General features: G+C 51.1%; 1 long non-coding RNA gene across 1 annotated transcript; it reads left to right on the plus strand.

Moving 5' to 3' along the window:
• The first annotated feature begins 216 nt into the window (after window positions 1-216).
• LOC125156748 (uncharacterized) lies at window positions 217-11,386 on the plus strand. The gene is made up of 2 exons (XR_007148757.1): window positions 217-920; window positions 11,017-11,386. It is a non-coding gene; the product is annotated as an uncharacterized LOC125156748 (long non-coding RNA).
• The last annotated feature ends 4,351 nt before the right edge of the window (window positions 11,387-15,737 follow it).

Below are 15,737 nucleotides of genomic sequence, written 5' to 3' on the forward strand. Positions count from 1 at the left end.
CAGGGCGCCCACGATCGCGGCGGGACAGAGCGGGCCGGTGTCGCTCTGGGCGGCCCTTCGTCGCCCTCGGATTCACACCCCAGCCAAGATGTCCCCGTTCCTCATCCCGGCACCTGCCGATGCGTTGTGTTACAAGGTAACAGGGACGCTGCAGGCGTGATTAAGTTAAGGATCTTGAAACGGGCCGATGTAATCACAAGAGTCCTTTCGAGAAGGAGGCCGGGGATCAGTCGGGGAGAAGGAGGCGAGGGGGCCGCGGAAACGGAGAAGGAAAAGGCGGTGAGATGTGGGGCCAGGAGCCAAGGAATGTGGGCGGCCCGGGGAAAGCTGGAAGAGGCAGGGATCAGATTTTTCCCCTGGAAGCTCCAGAAGAAACACGACTCTGCTGACACCTTGATTTTAGACTTCTGGCCTGCAGAACCCTAAGACACGAACCGCGTGTTGCCTTAAGGCACCGACTGTGTGGCTGCAGTAGATAGAGGCCACAGGAAACTGATAGAAGCCCAGAGAAGACTCAGTCCGTGCTGAGTCCCCCGGGCTCCCTGCCTCCTGCCCTCGCCCTGACTCCGCTCCTCCAGCCTTCTCGTGCGTTCTGTGAGCTTCCTGATCTCCCGTGCTGCCCACGCTCTCGGCAACGAGCCCGGCTCTCCCAGGCTCCCCAGCGGGACGTGCCTTCTGCCTCGTGGGGTGGGGTTGACTCCACGGTGGACGGTCCTTCTCTGCCCCGCTTGGGTTGGCAGTTCTGACTCAGACGAGCTGATAAAAATGTGCAGAGGATGGTTTGCTGGGACTTGTCACAAAATGCTCCAAGGAAGAATATTCTTCTGGATGCACCGAAAGCCAGTCTTCAGGTTCCTTGAGCTGAGGAAATGTTTCGGAAAATGTTAAGGGAAAACACAAGAGAAAGATGAACAGGCACGGTGGGTCTGGGATCTCCCTGCAGCCTGGGAGGGTTGGCTCCCAACTGCATGAGGTCTGGGAGCTGATAGATCGCGGAGGGGGGCACCCCAATGTGGGACCTGAGGGTTTGAAGGGAGCAGAGCAGCGACTGCGGGCTGCGGGCGTGTGTGATACGGGGGGGCCATGCAAAGACCGCTGCCTCCCGCTTTGATGTCATTGTTGTTGCTGTTCCGTGATGGCATTTCTTAATTTTTTTAACGTTTATTTATCTTTGAGAGAGACAGAGCACGAGGCGGGGAGGAGCAGAGCCAGAGGGAGACAAAGAATCCGAAGCAGCCTCCAGGCTCCGAGCTGTCAGCACAGAGCCCGACGCAGGGCTCGGACCCACGATTCTCCAGATCGTGACCTGAGCCGAAGTCGGTCGCTCAACCGACCGAGCCACCCCGGCGTCCCTCCGTGATGGCATTTCTGATGCTAACTGGCTGAGCCTCTGAAAGCGTCTCTGGTTACCTGTTTCATTCCGCAGGTCTCTCATTAGGCTGAGTTCCTGGAGGTCAGGGGCATGTTGACCTTCATCTTCAGTCCTTAGCTCTTGGCTCGAGCCAGGGGCCTGGCACACAGTGGGGACCCAACAGCCGTCTGCAGGATGAAGCTTTTCCTCCTCTGGCTTCCTCTCCTGAAGGAGGCAGTGGCAACCCTTCGCATCGCCGGCACTTTACGTTGACCAAAAATGGTTAGGGAGGCCCGGAGGGAAGAACGTTGTGTCTGAGTTCAAGTTCCAGTGCAACCCATGGCTTGACATTTGGGAAACCTTCCCGCCCTGGCTTGTCTCAGGTGCATGTGTGTGTGTGTGTGCACCCACACGCGTGCGGGAGGGGGTGTGGTAATACCACCCTCCTGGGCTGGACGGGTCTGTCTCCTCCAGGAGCGGCTCTCCGTGGAAGGACCTCTTGGAGTTGACTATGCCAACAGCACCCAACACGGGGCCCCGCACAGAGTTGGCGCTGTGAGTGTCTATCGCTTGAACTTGGCAGGATATCTCTCTAAAGGTCATGCTTCCTCTCTTTCCCACCATGTTTATTCCCTACCCACACTCTTCTCCCTTGGCCTCCATCGTCCCCTCCCTTCTGAAGCAGGGGCGAGTTACCAGAAAAGCAAGGCTGAGCATCTATCCCCTCCTGCTTTACGCCCTTGAAGGCTTGTTTTTTTTTGGATGTTTATTTATTTTTGAGAGAGAGAGAGAGAGAGAGGGACAGCACTCGAGCGGGAAAGGGGCAGAGAGAGAGGGAGACACAGAATCCGAAGCAGTCAGCTAAGTGTCTGACTCTTGATTATGGCTGAGGTCATGATCTCACCATCTGTGAGTTTGAGCCCCGCATCGGGATTTGTGTTCACAGCACGGAGCCTGCTTGCGATTCTCTCTCTCCCTCTCTCTCTCTCTGCCCCTCCCCTGCTCACACCGTCTCTGTCTCTGTCCAAATAAATAAGTAAACTTAAAAAAAATAAACGTTTGGGGCGCCTGAGTGGCTCAGTTGGTTAAGTGTCCGACCTCAGCTCAGGTCATGATCTCGCAGTCCATGGGTCAGAGCCCCGCGTCGGGCTCTGTGCTGACAGCTCAGAGCCTGGAGCCTGTTTCCGATTCTGTGTCTCCCTCTCTCTCTGCCCCTCCCCCGTTCATGCTCTGTCTCTCTCTGTCTCAAAAATAAATAAACGTTAAAAAAAATTTTAATTAAAGTGAGTCTCTTGGGGGCACTTGGGCAGCTCAGTTGATTGAACACCCGACTTTGGCTCAGGTCAGGATCTTGCAGTTTGTGAGTTCAAGCCCCACATCGGGCTGGCTGCTGTCAGACTGTCCGTGCAAAGCCCGCTTCAGATCCTCTGTCCCCCTTCCTGTGTCCCTGCCCCACTGGTGCTCTCCCCAAAATAAATAAATATTTTTTAAAAATATAAAAATTAAAGTGAGTCTCTTGTAGGGCCGCCTGGGTGGCTCAGTCGGTTAAGCGTCCGACTTCAGCTCAGGTCAAGATCTCACGGTTCATGGGTTCGAGCCCCGCGTCAGACTCTGTGCTGACACCTCAGAGCCTGGACCCTGCTTTGGATTCTGTGTCTCCCTCTCTCTCTGCCCCCCCCCCCCCGCCCCCCCGCGCTCTCTCTCTCTCTCTCTCAAGAATGAACATTGAGCCAGATGCAGTGTTAAGGTCTTCACTCATGTTCTTTTAAATGGACCATGAGTTAGAGGCAAGGCTTACCCCCATTTGGCGGATGGGGGAGCCCAGGCTCAGAGGAGTAAAGAAACATTTGGACTCACCCGCTTGGAAACAGCAGACCAGGATTCGAGCCCTGGTTGGCCAATTCCAAGCTTGGGTTATGACCCGCTGTCCCCTCGCATCAGTGAGCGTTAGATCTCACTGTAAGTGCTGGAGAATCCCAAGCGACAGTGGCCTAAATAGGAGGGAAGTTCTCTCTCTCTTGTGTAAAGGAACCCAGAGGCAGGCAGCCGGGGGCAGCAGGGCAGTAGAGCAGTCTCCCCAGAAACCCAGGGTTCTGATTTCTCTGCTCCATCCTTAACACGCAGCCTCAATCTCAAGGTCTCATGGCCCAAGAGGGCTGCCACAGCTCCAGCCATGGCAACACCCAAATTCCAAGTCACCAGCAGGACGAGGTGGGTAAGAAGAAGGCGTTCTTTTTCTTTAAGGCCATTTTCTGGACGTCTTCTGCACCTTATTTTATTGCCGTGTAGCAGATTACCACAAATTTAGAAGCTTAAAACGCTGTGCATCCGTCACATCGCAGTTACTGTGGGTTAGGAGTCTAGAAACGGCTCAGCTGGGTTCTCTACTTCAGAGTCTTATGGCCCCTCAATCCAGGTATAGGCTAGTGCTGCTGTCTCCTTGGAGGTACCAGCTGGTGGCTTCCGAGCTACTTCTAAGCTAAGGTGGCTTTGTTGCCAGAATTCCAGTCCTTTGAAGGGCTGGGGGGCTGAGGGCCTCAGTTTCTTTCTGGCTGTTTGCCGGAAGCGTCCCTCACTCAGCTCCTAGGAGCCGCCTGCCATTTGTCACGTGGGCTTCCTTAACTGGCCTACGTACTTCATCAAACGAGCAAGGGTCCTTGTAGGACATGGCCACCTGTGTGCATATGTGTGTGTACACGTACCTGTGATCACCACACGCTCACGGGCATCCTCTGACCTTGGCTGTATTCTGCCGGTCTAGAAGCAGGTCAAAGCTCCCACCCACCTCCAGGGGAGGGGATCATGCAAAGACGTGAGCCTCAGGAAGCAAGGGCCACAGGTGCCGCAGTAACAGTTGGTCTACCCCAATCCTTATGACACTCGTACTAGCCTCCCGTGGGCTAAAAGCCGGTCCCATAGTCACCACGGTGCACAGGAACCCAGGGATGTAGTTTCTTAACTGTTCGGCTACGTGCCCCTTTCAAAGCCGGGGTTCCATTACCAACAAGGTGGATATTGGCAGCTACAAGTCATTTTTGTAAAATTCAAGTCGGTTGGTATCTAGTGTAGCCTCGGCTTCAGGAGTAGGACCCAGCGATTCATCTCTTACGCACGACACCCGGTGCTCATCCCAACGCGTGCCCTCCTTCACGCCCCTCACCCGTCTAGCCCGTCGCCCCCCTCCCCTCCAGCAACCCTCAGTTTGTTCTCTATATTTAAGAGTCTCTAATGGTTTGCCTCCCTCTCAGTTTTCATCTCATTGTGCCTTCCCTTCCCCTCTGTTTATCTGTCGAGTTTCTCAAATTCCACATATGATGATATCTGTCTTTCTCTGACTTATTTCGCTTGGCTATAACAACACACTCTAGTTCCATCCACGTTGCTGCAAATGACCAGATCACCTTCTTTTCATCACGGAGTAGTATTCCTTTGCGTATATATACCGCATCTTTATCCATTCATCAGTCGACGGACATGTGGGCTCTTTCCATACTTGGCTATTGTTGATAACGCTGCTATAAACATTGGGGGTGCAGGTGCCCCTCCGAATCAGCCTTTTTGTATCCTTTGGGAGAATTCCTAGTAGTGCTATTGCTGGGTCATGGGGTAATTGTATATTTAATTTTTCGAGTAACCTCCACGCTGTTTTCCAGAGTGGCCGCACCAGTTTGCATTCCGGCCAACAGCGCAACACGGTTCCTCTTTCCCCGCCTCCTCGACAACATCTGTTGCTCATGTGAGCCATTCTGACAGGTGTGAGGTTGTATCTCATTGTGGTTTTGATTTGTATTTCCCCGATGATGAGCAATGTTGAGCATCTTCTCATGTGTCTGTTAGCTATCTGGACCTCTTTTTGGGAAGAGTGTTTATTCATATCTTCACTATTTATTTCATGATTATTTGTGGGTTTTTTTTTTTTTGCCCATTTCTTGCTATTTATTTGCCCATTTCTTCCACTATTTATTGCACGATTATTTGCTTTTTGGGGTGTTGATTTGGATACGTTCTTTACAGATTTTGGATACTAACCCTTTATCTGGTATGTCATTTGCAAATATCTTCTCCCATCCCATGGGTCGCCTTTTAGTTTTGCTATTGTTTCCTCTTCTGTGCAGCAGCTTTTTATCTTGATGAGGTCGCAATCGTTCATTTTTGCTTTTATTTCCCTTGCCTCTGCTAGAAGTCACTTCCATTACTCGTAGGAGAAAATGTGAAAGACATTGTTGATGACAGAGGCATTTTCTCCTAACGAAAATCGATCAGTATGAGGTTCCGTGTTCTCGAGAAGTTTTCTGGTGGACTTTGCCATGCGTTTCTGGCTTCCTTCCCATTCTGCCTTCTTCTGTTTTTTTTTTTTAGTTTTATTGTTTACACCCTATCATGAAACTCCCACTTCTTGAGTCAGTAGGAGGGGTGGAATCCTAAGGAAATAATTTGGGGCGTACCAATAGCTGCGGGCACAAGGAGAGTCACCAGAGTGTTTGCTAGAATACAAATATTTGATACAACCTTGATGACCAGCTATTACATGCTGAGTGGTCATAAAAGTCATGTTTGCAGATGTTTGTTTAAGGAGGGGAAAAGAGAGGCTCAGGATATGTTAGGTTTAAAAAAAGCCAGATAGGGGGCGCCTGGGTGGCGCAGTCGGTTAAGCGTCCGACTTCAGCCAGGTCACGATCTCGCGGTCCGTGAGTTCGAGCCCCGCGTCGGGCTCTGGGCTGATGGCTCGGAGCCTGGAGCCTGTTTCCGATTCTGTGTCTCCCTCTCTCTCTGCCCCTCCCCCGTTCATGCTCTGTCTCTCTCTGTCCCAAAAATAAATAAACGTTGAAAAAAAAAAAATTTAAAAAAAGCCAGATAGGATAACTATATATATGTATATGTATATACATATATATATATATATATATATGACTTCAATCATCTAAAAATTGCATGTAATAAAAAATAATCTGCAAAAATGTTAACAATATTTATCTCTGGGTAAGGGGACTTCAGGTGTCATTCATTTCCTTCTTTCCACATTTCTGTATTTTTCCAGACCTTTATTGAGGAGGAAAGTATTGCTTATGAAGTCATAAAGAGGGAAGAGAAATACATATACTCATTCCCCTGGCAGGAAACACAGTTTCACCCAGTCGGAATTGCATGGGAGGGCGTGGCTGGTCTTGTGGTTCCCTCGGCCGTGCTGAAAGTGAGCATTCCTTCTAGAAGACCGTCAACAGTGGAGGGGGTGGGACTCTGGGCCCGTGAGACCAGGGTTTATCTCCCACCGCCCCCACAATGGTCAGAAGCAGAAGAGGTGGCCTGGGGTCGGAGCAGGGCCATACGAGTCCAGCAGAGCCCGCGGGGGTTCGTCCGGTGCCAACGACATCCCAGGGAAAGCCACCATGCCCCTGCCTGTGTGCACCCACTTTCTCTCGGTGGCTGATTGCTTCTTTCCCCAGGACCCACGATACCCCTGAGCAGGAGCAGACTCAGCCCGTGCATGGAAGAGGCCGGAGCCATCGAGGACTTCCAGGGGCCCCCGTAAACAATGGCAGATGGAGGCTGGTGGCTGACGTCCAGCTCCCCCGCCCCTCCATGCCACGGTGCTGAGTCGATCTCTGCAGTCTGTCGGGGAACCCCAGTCGGAGCGAGCCCCGGGTGCCCATCGTGGTAGACTGCTCGTGCGTGTACCTGACATCCGTCTCTTTCTTCGCTGTTCTTCGCTGCCTCACCTTCCCAGTCCCTGCTATCATTTCCCAAATAAAGTCCCTGCACGTAAATCCTTATGCCATAATCTAGTTCTGGGAAACTCAATCTAAGACTTGGCATCTCTCACTGGCTCTGCTCTGGAATTTTGACATCTCCTTCTCCACATACGTCTTACCCCCAGGGGCCCATCCCAGGCAACCATCTTGTCCCAGACACTCTTTTCCCACGTCTCCGGTCTGGCCTGCCCTCGTGTCTCTGGCTCCCAACATTACTGTCCCATTTCCCCCATGGCCCTGATCTTTGTGTTAACACCTACCTGTGCTTTCTTCGCTGGTTTTGGAAAATAGGCGGCCATTATACTGGCTTCTCTTCCCCAGCCATTTCCCTGATTCCTCAGGCATTCTCACTGTGGGTAAGCGGCCCTCCGATGCTGCCCTCATTCAAGACAGCCAACAATCGCCTTGGAGTGCTCCACAGCACAGCGGCCATCTTGCTAACAGTGACCACAAAGGCAACAATAACAACGATGGTTATGGTTATTTCCTGAGCTTCTAACGGTTTCCCATCTCACTCAAAGGAAAACCCAAAACCCAGTGGCTACAGAGTCATGTGTCATGGGCTTTCTTTTCCTTCTGATCCTATCTAGTCTTCTCTTTCCTGGCCTCAGCAGTGAAACATAAGGTGAAACAGGGGACAGAGAAATAAGGAAGGCACACAGAAGACAGCTAATGTATCATACTTAGCGTTTCTGAGACAGAAAATGTAAAAATGGGAGAAAGATTATTCACACGTGTATTAGAAAAATGTTCCTAAAATAAATGTGCAGACTCAATGGGCAAAGTGTCCCATCCCACACCCCAATGCCCACAAAGCCTGCGAGATAATCCACACCAAGATATAGTTCCCGAACTTTCATGCTAAGGAAAGGAGCTTGGAGACATTCAGGTAGAAAAAGCAATTAAGTATAAGAGTGGATAAAGCCAGGCAAACTCTTGATTTTTCTCCAGCCGTTTTCATTGCTAGAAACAATGGCAATGACATTTTGAAGGAAGGAAGTAGGGCCCAAACATGTCAATTCCAGCCAAGTTGACTTTCCGATATGAAGGCAACAGGCAGACATTTGCAGCCAAACAAGAAATTAGGAACCAGAGTGTCCATGAGCTTTCTGTGGGGAAAGAAAATGAGAACAAGAGAAAATCCGGCTGATGGGAGTTCCTGTCATCCAAGTGATAAATCCAGACACAGGACGCTGAGCTGGAACAGCATCTAGGAACAGACTGATGATGAACACGGACTCCATTTAAATGTCAAAGTGATTCAAGACACAGGCACGAATGATGGTTCTGAAACAGAATGCAAGTTGCATCAAACTTACTATTGAAAACGTCAGTACTAACAAGTGTAATCGTCGGATGGTGGAAATGGAGGAACATGAAGGACATATGTAAGGACACAGACTTCCTTTTCATCATTATTCATTTATTCGACCAACACTAGTTGAGCACTTACCATGTGTCAGACCCTGGTCTAGTTTCTAGAGAAAACGCGGAAAAAGTCAAAATTCCTGTCCTTGTGCCCCTGACGTTATGTTGACCACTGGAACACTAATTCTGACTCCTTGCTGAGTTTGGGATCTTGGGTCTTGTTCCAGATCCCATGAGGAGTTTCAGAACCCACAAGGGTTGTTCATGCTTTTAACTGTCCTCTCTGCCTGGGAGGCTTCTTCTCTTTTGCTTTGTTGATGCCTACTCAACTTTAAATACTCAGTTTAAGCATTGCCTCTTGTAGGAAGTCTTCCTTGATCTCTCACTCTGGCTGGTTTAGGCATCCTTCTAATGTGCCTCCTTCAGTCACAACTCCTTCCATTTGAGAACTTCTCAAAGCTGAGCTATTCAAGGCAGAGACTATGTGTTTTAGGTCTTTGCATTTTGAGCACGGTGCCAGGGCAAGAAAATAGGTACTAAGTAAGTTACATAGATAGATGGATGGATAAATAATTGGATGGATGAAAGAATGGAAGGATGGATGGATGGATGGATGGATGCGCAGATGGATGGATGGATGGATGGACGGATGGATGGACAGATGGATGGATAGACGGATGGATGGGCAGATGGATGGATGGATGGACGGACAGATGTATGGACAGATGGATGGACAGATGGATGGATGGGCAGATGGAGGATGGATGGATGGGCAGATGGATGGATGGATGGATGGATAGATGGATGGACAGATGGATGGATAGATGGATGGATGGGCAGATGGATGGACAGATGGATGGACAGATGGATGGATGGACAAATGGATGGATGGATGGATGGATGGACTGAAGAGTGAATAGTTAGTTGAATGTATGGATAAGTGAATGGATGGAAGGATGGTGGTGTGTAAGCTGGTCCCCTTGTGTGCTATCACCCACTCCCAGTCCACACCCCATCTTATTATTGCAAACTAGAAGCCTAACCATATCCCATGCTCTTAATCTGTCATCTTCTCTCCATGGCCTACTCAATAAAGTCCAAGCTCTTCACTGTGACGTGTATGTCCCCTGTGATCGAGGGTCTTTCTTCTTCTCTAGGCTCCTGTCTCAGAGATGCTTCAGCCTCTGACCCAACCGAGATTAGATCTAAATGTCTACGTGCTCTAAGCTGGAATTAGAGCAAACCCCTTGACGTGGCCTCTTCTTTGCTTTATGCCTTTGCTTGTCCTGCTTCCTCTACGTGAGATTTCTTTCTCCCCCAGATATATTCCTCCTCATCGGGTCCTCCATTCTCTGTATAACGTTAGATTTTACCCCTTAAACTCTTTGGTTTGGTTATTGGTTTACTTACTTGCTACTGGCACCAGCCTGTGAGTGCCTTGGGAAAATAGTCTTAAATCTTATTCAGAGCAGAAGAAGATTCGACACCTGACAAAGAACAGGTACTCAAGAAATATGTGGGAAAATAAAATCGTGTGATGGGCAGAATGATGACCCCTAAAGATGTCCATATCTTAATCCCCGCAGCCTATGAGTATGTGACTTTACCTGGCAAAAGGGACTTTGCAGATGCAATTAAGGACGTTAAGATAAAGAGATTATCCTGGATTATCTGGGTGGGGCCAAGGTAATTACAAGCGTCCTTAAAACATGGAAGAGGGAGGCCCCGGAGTCAGAAACGTGATGATGGTAGCAGAGGTCAGAGGGCTGTGGTTCCTGGCTCTGAAGGAGGAGGAGAAGCCACCAGCAGCCTCTGGAAGGAATGTAGCTTTGCCAACACCTTGGTTTTAGTCCATCGAGTCCCATTTAGGACTTTTGACGCCCAGGACTGTAAAATCCTAAGCGTTAAGGCGCTAACCTCCTGGTGGTTTGTTACAGCGGGAAAAGGGCACCAATGTTAAGAGTAACGGCTGCTGCTTTGCTCCCCCTCTGTCTCCGCTGTGCCTGACACACCGTGTCTGTTGTCTCATTTAGCGCCAAAGGTCTGAGAGGAGTGTGAAGTGACTGTCACGTGGGTAGTAAGTGGCAGGTGGGGATTGCAACCCCGGCAGTCTGGCTCCAGAGCCCCAGCCCGTAGCTGCTCCCCTGGATGAAAGGGCACAAGGGACCTTCATCTCTGTGACCCAGAGATGCCCCGATCGACCGTTCCAGGGTTAGTTCTCAGGGAGAATCTAAAATAATCATAGTTCCTTCCTAATCCAGACCCCAGAGGCAGGAAACTCTTTCCTGTCCTTCACTTTACTTCTTCTTCTTCTTCTTTTTAATGTTTTGTTTTATTTTTGAACGGGGGAGGGACAGAGAGAGAGAGGGAGGCACAGACTCTGAAGCAGGCTCCAGGCTCTGAGCTGTCAGCACAGAGCCCGACATGGGACTCGAACCCACAAACTGGGAGATCAGGACCTGAGCTGAAGTCGGACGCTTAACCAACTGAGCCCCCCAGGCGCCCCCAGTCCTTCACTTCTTAGCTTCTCTTTCTCTTCTTCCCAAGGAGGAAGCTGGCCGCCTGTCCGTGCTGGGAGCCAAGTGAGCCAGGAGAGAGGCTGGGCTCGCCAGGTGCGCGGTGGCTTTTCCCAGAAGTCTTCCCGCTGTGCCAGAAGAAGTCCTGGAATCCTGGCTACCCAGTGTGCCAGGAGAAGCGATGGTTCTGCTGCTCCGATCAGCCTCCGTGAGGGTGGGCAGCCCACCGGCCTCGGGGCAGGAGGACCGTCCAGGAGCCCAAGCCGATACCCTCTCCCGAGCCTGTGCTGGAGACTTGCGTCCTCGGCTCCCGGGAGGAAGTGTGAAGGGCTCACGAATAGATGGAAAATGTGGTCCCCCCCACCAGCCACCAGTAAAACACACATCAGTTACCCACCAAATCTGTGAAGTTAAAAACGCCAGTACTTACTGCTCTGGAACCAATTTTCTAGAAACGAATTTAGTATTGATTTATTATATATTATTTTTTATGTATTTATTATGGAATACTTATATTCTACTTTGAAAACTTCTTGCTCTGACCTGCTAAATCCACGTCTAGGGAGTCATAATAAAAAGGGAAAGCGAAACCAAGACTGGCATCTGGGTAACAATTTAGGAAGAAGAAACATCATAGCAGGGGGGATGATAAGAATAAACAAAGGAACGTGGGGCGCCCACATGGCTCAGCTGGTTAAGCATCCAACCCTTGACTTCGGCTCAGGTCATGATCTCACAGTCCGTGTTGGCCTCTGTGCTGCATGGAACCTGCTTGGAATTCTCTCTCTCCTTCTCTATCTCGCCCCCTCCACCTCCCGCCTCCCCGCTTGCACTCTCTCTCTCTCTCTCTCTCTCAAAATAAATAAATAAACTTAAAAAAAAAAAGGATAAACAAAGGAACAATAGAAATGTCAAAAACTTTTTTAAAAAAAGAATAAACAAAGGAACAATAGAAACGTCAAAACTTAGCGGATCAGTTACGTAAATCTTGGCAATCTCGTGACGGTATGCTAAATAATGACGATCTTCATAGGATTTTAATAAGCATGAGAATTTCTTCTGATAGAGGGTTATGTGGAGATAAAATACAATGAGGGTACACATGCCTGCACATTTAAAAATTTTTTTAATGTTTATTTATTCTTGAGAGAGAGAGAGAGAGAGAGAAAGCATGAGCATTGGAGGGGCAGACAGAGAGGGAGACCCAGAATCCAAAGCAGGCTCCAGGCTCCGAGCTGTCAGCACAGAGCCCGACGTGGGGCTCGAACCCACAAACCTCGAGGTCGTGACCTGAGCCGAAGTCGGACGCCCGACCGACTGAGCCACCCAGGTGCCTCCCCCCCACACATATTTTTAAAAGACGGCACCAGACTGACAAGCGTGGTTATGTCTATGGCTGGGTTATGGTTTTTCTTTTCTTTCTTCAAAATATCTGTGTTTTCCGAGTTATGCTACTTTTAAATCAGGGAAAACGGGCGTTATTTACTTACCCCACATCAGAGACGCACTGTCTCGTTCCTTCACGACACCCACCGAATGCTGACTACGCGGTGAGCACGGTCAAGTCAGGAGCCAGCCAGATGGGAAGTCTTGGTGCAAACCCCTTCGGGGAGCCCTTGGGGTTTTGGAACAGGCACAGCGGCAGGCCCGAGGACACAGAACCTTCCGTGAATATCTTCTCTGATAAAAAGAAACAGGTCTGCCCACGAGCTCTGCCAACAGCGGCCCATTAAGCAGCCGGCCTGGGAGTGCCTCAGCTGACCTCCCCTTGGAATGGGACTCAGACGTGCCTTCCCGGGAAGGACTCCGGGCCTCCCAGGTGGGCGTTTATATTTTTGGAAACGAGACCAATCAACAAGAGGCAAGAGCATTTTCTGCCTCCACTGTTCAGGGGCCTGGGCCCGACGTTCCGAAACCCAGATCCGATCTCACAGCATGCTGTCACAGACTCCTCCCTCGCCTGCCCGGGCAGCCCTGGGCTTCCCAGCACCGGCCTCTCTTTCCCTCCTCCTTCCTGCGGTGTAGACAGATCCCTTTGCCTGAAAGGCCTGGCCCTGCCGACCGGAGGTTGAGAGCAGAGTGTACGAGCCAGAGATCTAAGCCGGATTCTGGCTTCACCACTTGCTGTACGACCTTGAGCAAACGACTAACCCTCTGAAAGCTCGGTTTCCTCATATGAAAAATGGGCACAATACAGTACTTGTTTCAAAGAAAGGAATTTGTGAGAGTTCATCCATCAGCGTGTTTCCCGAGTTCTTACCAGGTGGGGGGCCCCGACCCAGAGGGGTATGCCGGGAAACCACAAAATGAAGCTCCCTGATTCATGGCCCTTGCCAGTTTCTGTGGGATGAATACTCCCACCATTATGGATGCCAAGCTACCAACAGTTTAACTGGTTGGCAAGACACCCGCCTGTTTCACAAGCGACTTTCCGGATCTTGTGAGCATCCTCACATTGTCTGTCCCAAGAGGACAGACTTGGTCCCTGGTCTTCATGGGCTCACGGTGCCATGGGAAGAAACCAAGAGCTATTTGTGTGCTTATTGAATAGACACCTGTCCTATCTCTAGACTCATGGCTTTGTCGTGACAGGAGCAACTATTTAGAGAAAATTTTTCCTTGCCATGTTATCCCCGGTCCTGGCGAGATACGTACTAATAACTAAGTACCCTACTAACGTGTGTTAGGCCAATGAATAAACGTCTTCGATAAAGAACAACACATTTGAAAAGGAGCTAAATGAAGAGCTGGAGGGCAATAGGGAACCAGTCTTTCCAGAGGCGGACTCTCTGGGGAGGGATGTTCTGTGAACATCTGGGAGGAAGGCTAACACGTTAGAATTGGCTTGTGTGAGGTCACAGGTCTGTTATAGGCAGAGCCCTGGTTACAAAGACCTGGCTGGGTCCATGGCTATCGCCTTGGGGAAACCTCCAGCCCTTCGGTGATTCGGTGTCCCAATCTGTAGCTGAAAGGCCCGATAGTGTCTGTGCCTCCTTCCAGCCCTAACGTGTTGTGATGATTATATCAACTGACACTCGAAATGTCTTCGATGTCTCCAAACCCTCTGGGCCTCAAGAACAAGCCATACCTTGCACATGGCCACAAAGGAGCCTCTGCCGAGAAGACAGGGCCTAGACTCCCGTGTCCTAGCAGAAGACAGGCTTGAGGAATAAGGGTGTCCTCTTGACCCCATCGCCTCCCTTACTTTTTCCCCATCGCTCCCCAGCTCCCCCGTGGCCAGCCTTCCTGGAGCACACTGCCTGCTCCGTGTGGCTCATGAGGGTCTCAAGCCGCCGAGCATGCCCACATGTGCCAATCTTTTCTTATGACCCCGTGGACAGGAGTCCAGTCTCTGCTGGAAAACATCTAGCCACGGGGACCTCCCTACCTTGCAGGTTGAGGCTTTCCGTTGGCAGGGGGCTGGATGGCAGGGAAGGGAGCCAACCTCTACTGAGCGCTTTCCGTGTGCTTAGCCACAGGGACGCAGCTCTCTAGAAACCATCGCCTTGTAATCCTCCCGAGTTGGGGAGGCCTGGCTGATGAGTCTCCTTTTAGGCATGAGGACGCTGATGCTCTGGGACACTGAGCCACTTGCTGGAGGACACGCAGCTGGGACGCCCAAGCTACGCCTCACGCTGCTTGGTGCCTCTGACATGCACACAGCCCCTCTGCCGTGAGCACCCTAACTGTGCCCCCTCCCATCCCCGCACGCACACCACTCCTAGAACCCCCAGGAACGTCTCTGGGCAGCCCTAAGACAAACTCACACTTTTGTTGTCCGGGGACCAAGGAGACGGGAATCTCCCGTCTCCTGGGTACTCGTGAGTCCCCCCCCACCCCGATTCTCTCAGCTCTTTCCACTGCATCACGTTCCCCTCGGCACAGGCTGTAGAGTTAATGGTTAATAAACATTTGTTGAACAGACAAAGCAGGTCCCTTGCAGACGTAGATACGGAGGCTCCGAGAGGCCGGGTGACCCACAGCTGGTAACGGGAGCTGGACCCTGAACCCAAGGCCAGCCCGCTCAGGGCTCAGGCCCATCCCCGGGGAGGCGGGGGGGCACATGTTCTCCACCGTGTCGGATTTGTCCCCAGCCCAAAGTCCCTGGGGAGGTTGGGGCCAATCAGCTGTGTTTGGAGAAGGCAGGTGTGGAGACCTCAGGACCCTGGTTACTCATTACATTTTATTAAATGCTGATAGTGCAAACTATCATAAATAGGCCAAGGAGTGCTAAGTCACCAGAAGGCCAGGCCGGACAAACACGAGCCTTACTGATTAACCAGGCCCGCCAGCTGCTCAGCAGCCTTGGGGAGGCCACGAGTGCCACCTCTGCCAAGGTGGCCAAGGGTCAAGGCTGGGCCTGCTCTCGGGCCCAGCCGTCAGGGATCTTGAGAACCGGCAGTGGCCGGGACCCCTCGGCTTTGGTGCCAGCTCCTGGAGCCTCTAGAAGTCCCTCTCGTGGGTGTTTCCCGGTCTTAGCTGTACACATGTCCTGTGATGAGGCTGTAACAAATTGTTACACACTCAGGGGCTCAACACAACATGAATTTGTTGCCTTAGAGCTCTGGGGGTCACGAGTCTGAAAAGGGTCTCTGTGGGCTCAAGTCAAGGACCACCTTCCTGGTGGGGGCTCCAGGGGAGAATCGTTTGCTTGTTCTCTCGGATTTCCAGAGGCTGCCCACTACTGCTTGGCTCAGGGCCCCAGGCCACGATGTGGTCACGTCTCTGTCTGGGACTCTGCCTCTCCTCCTG

The sequence above is a fragment of the Prionailurus viverrinus genome, chromosome F2 (genome assembly GCF_022837055.1).
Source record: "Prionailurus viverrinus isolate Anna chromosome F2, UM_Priviv_1.0, whole genome shotgun sequence".
In the NCBI taxonomy this organism is placed as follows: domain Eukaryota; kingdom Metazoa; phylum Chordata; class Mammalia; order Carnivora; family Felidae; genus Prionailurus; species Prionailurus viverrinus.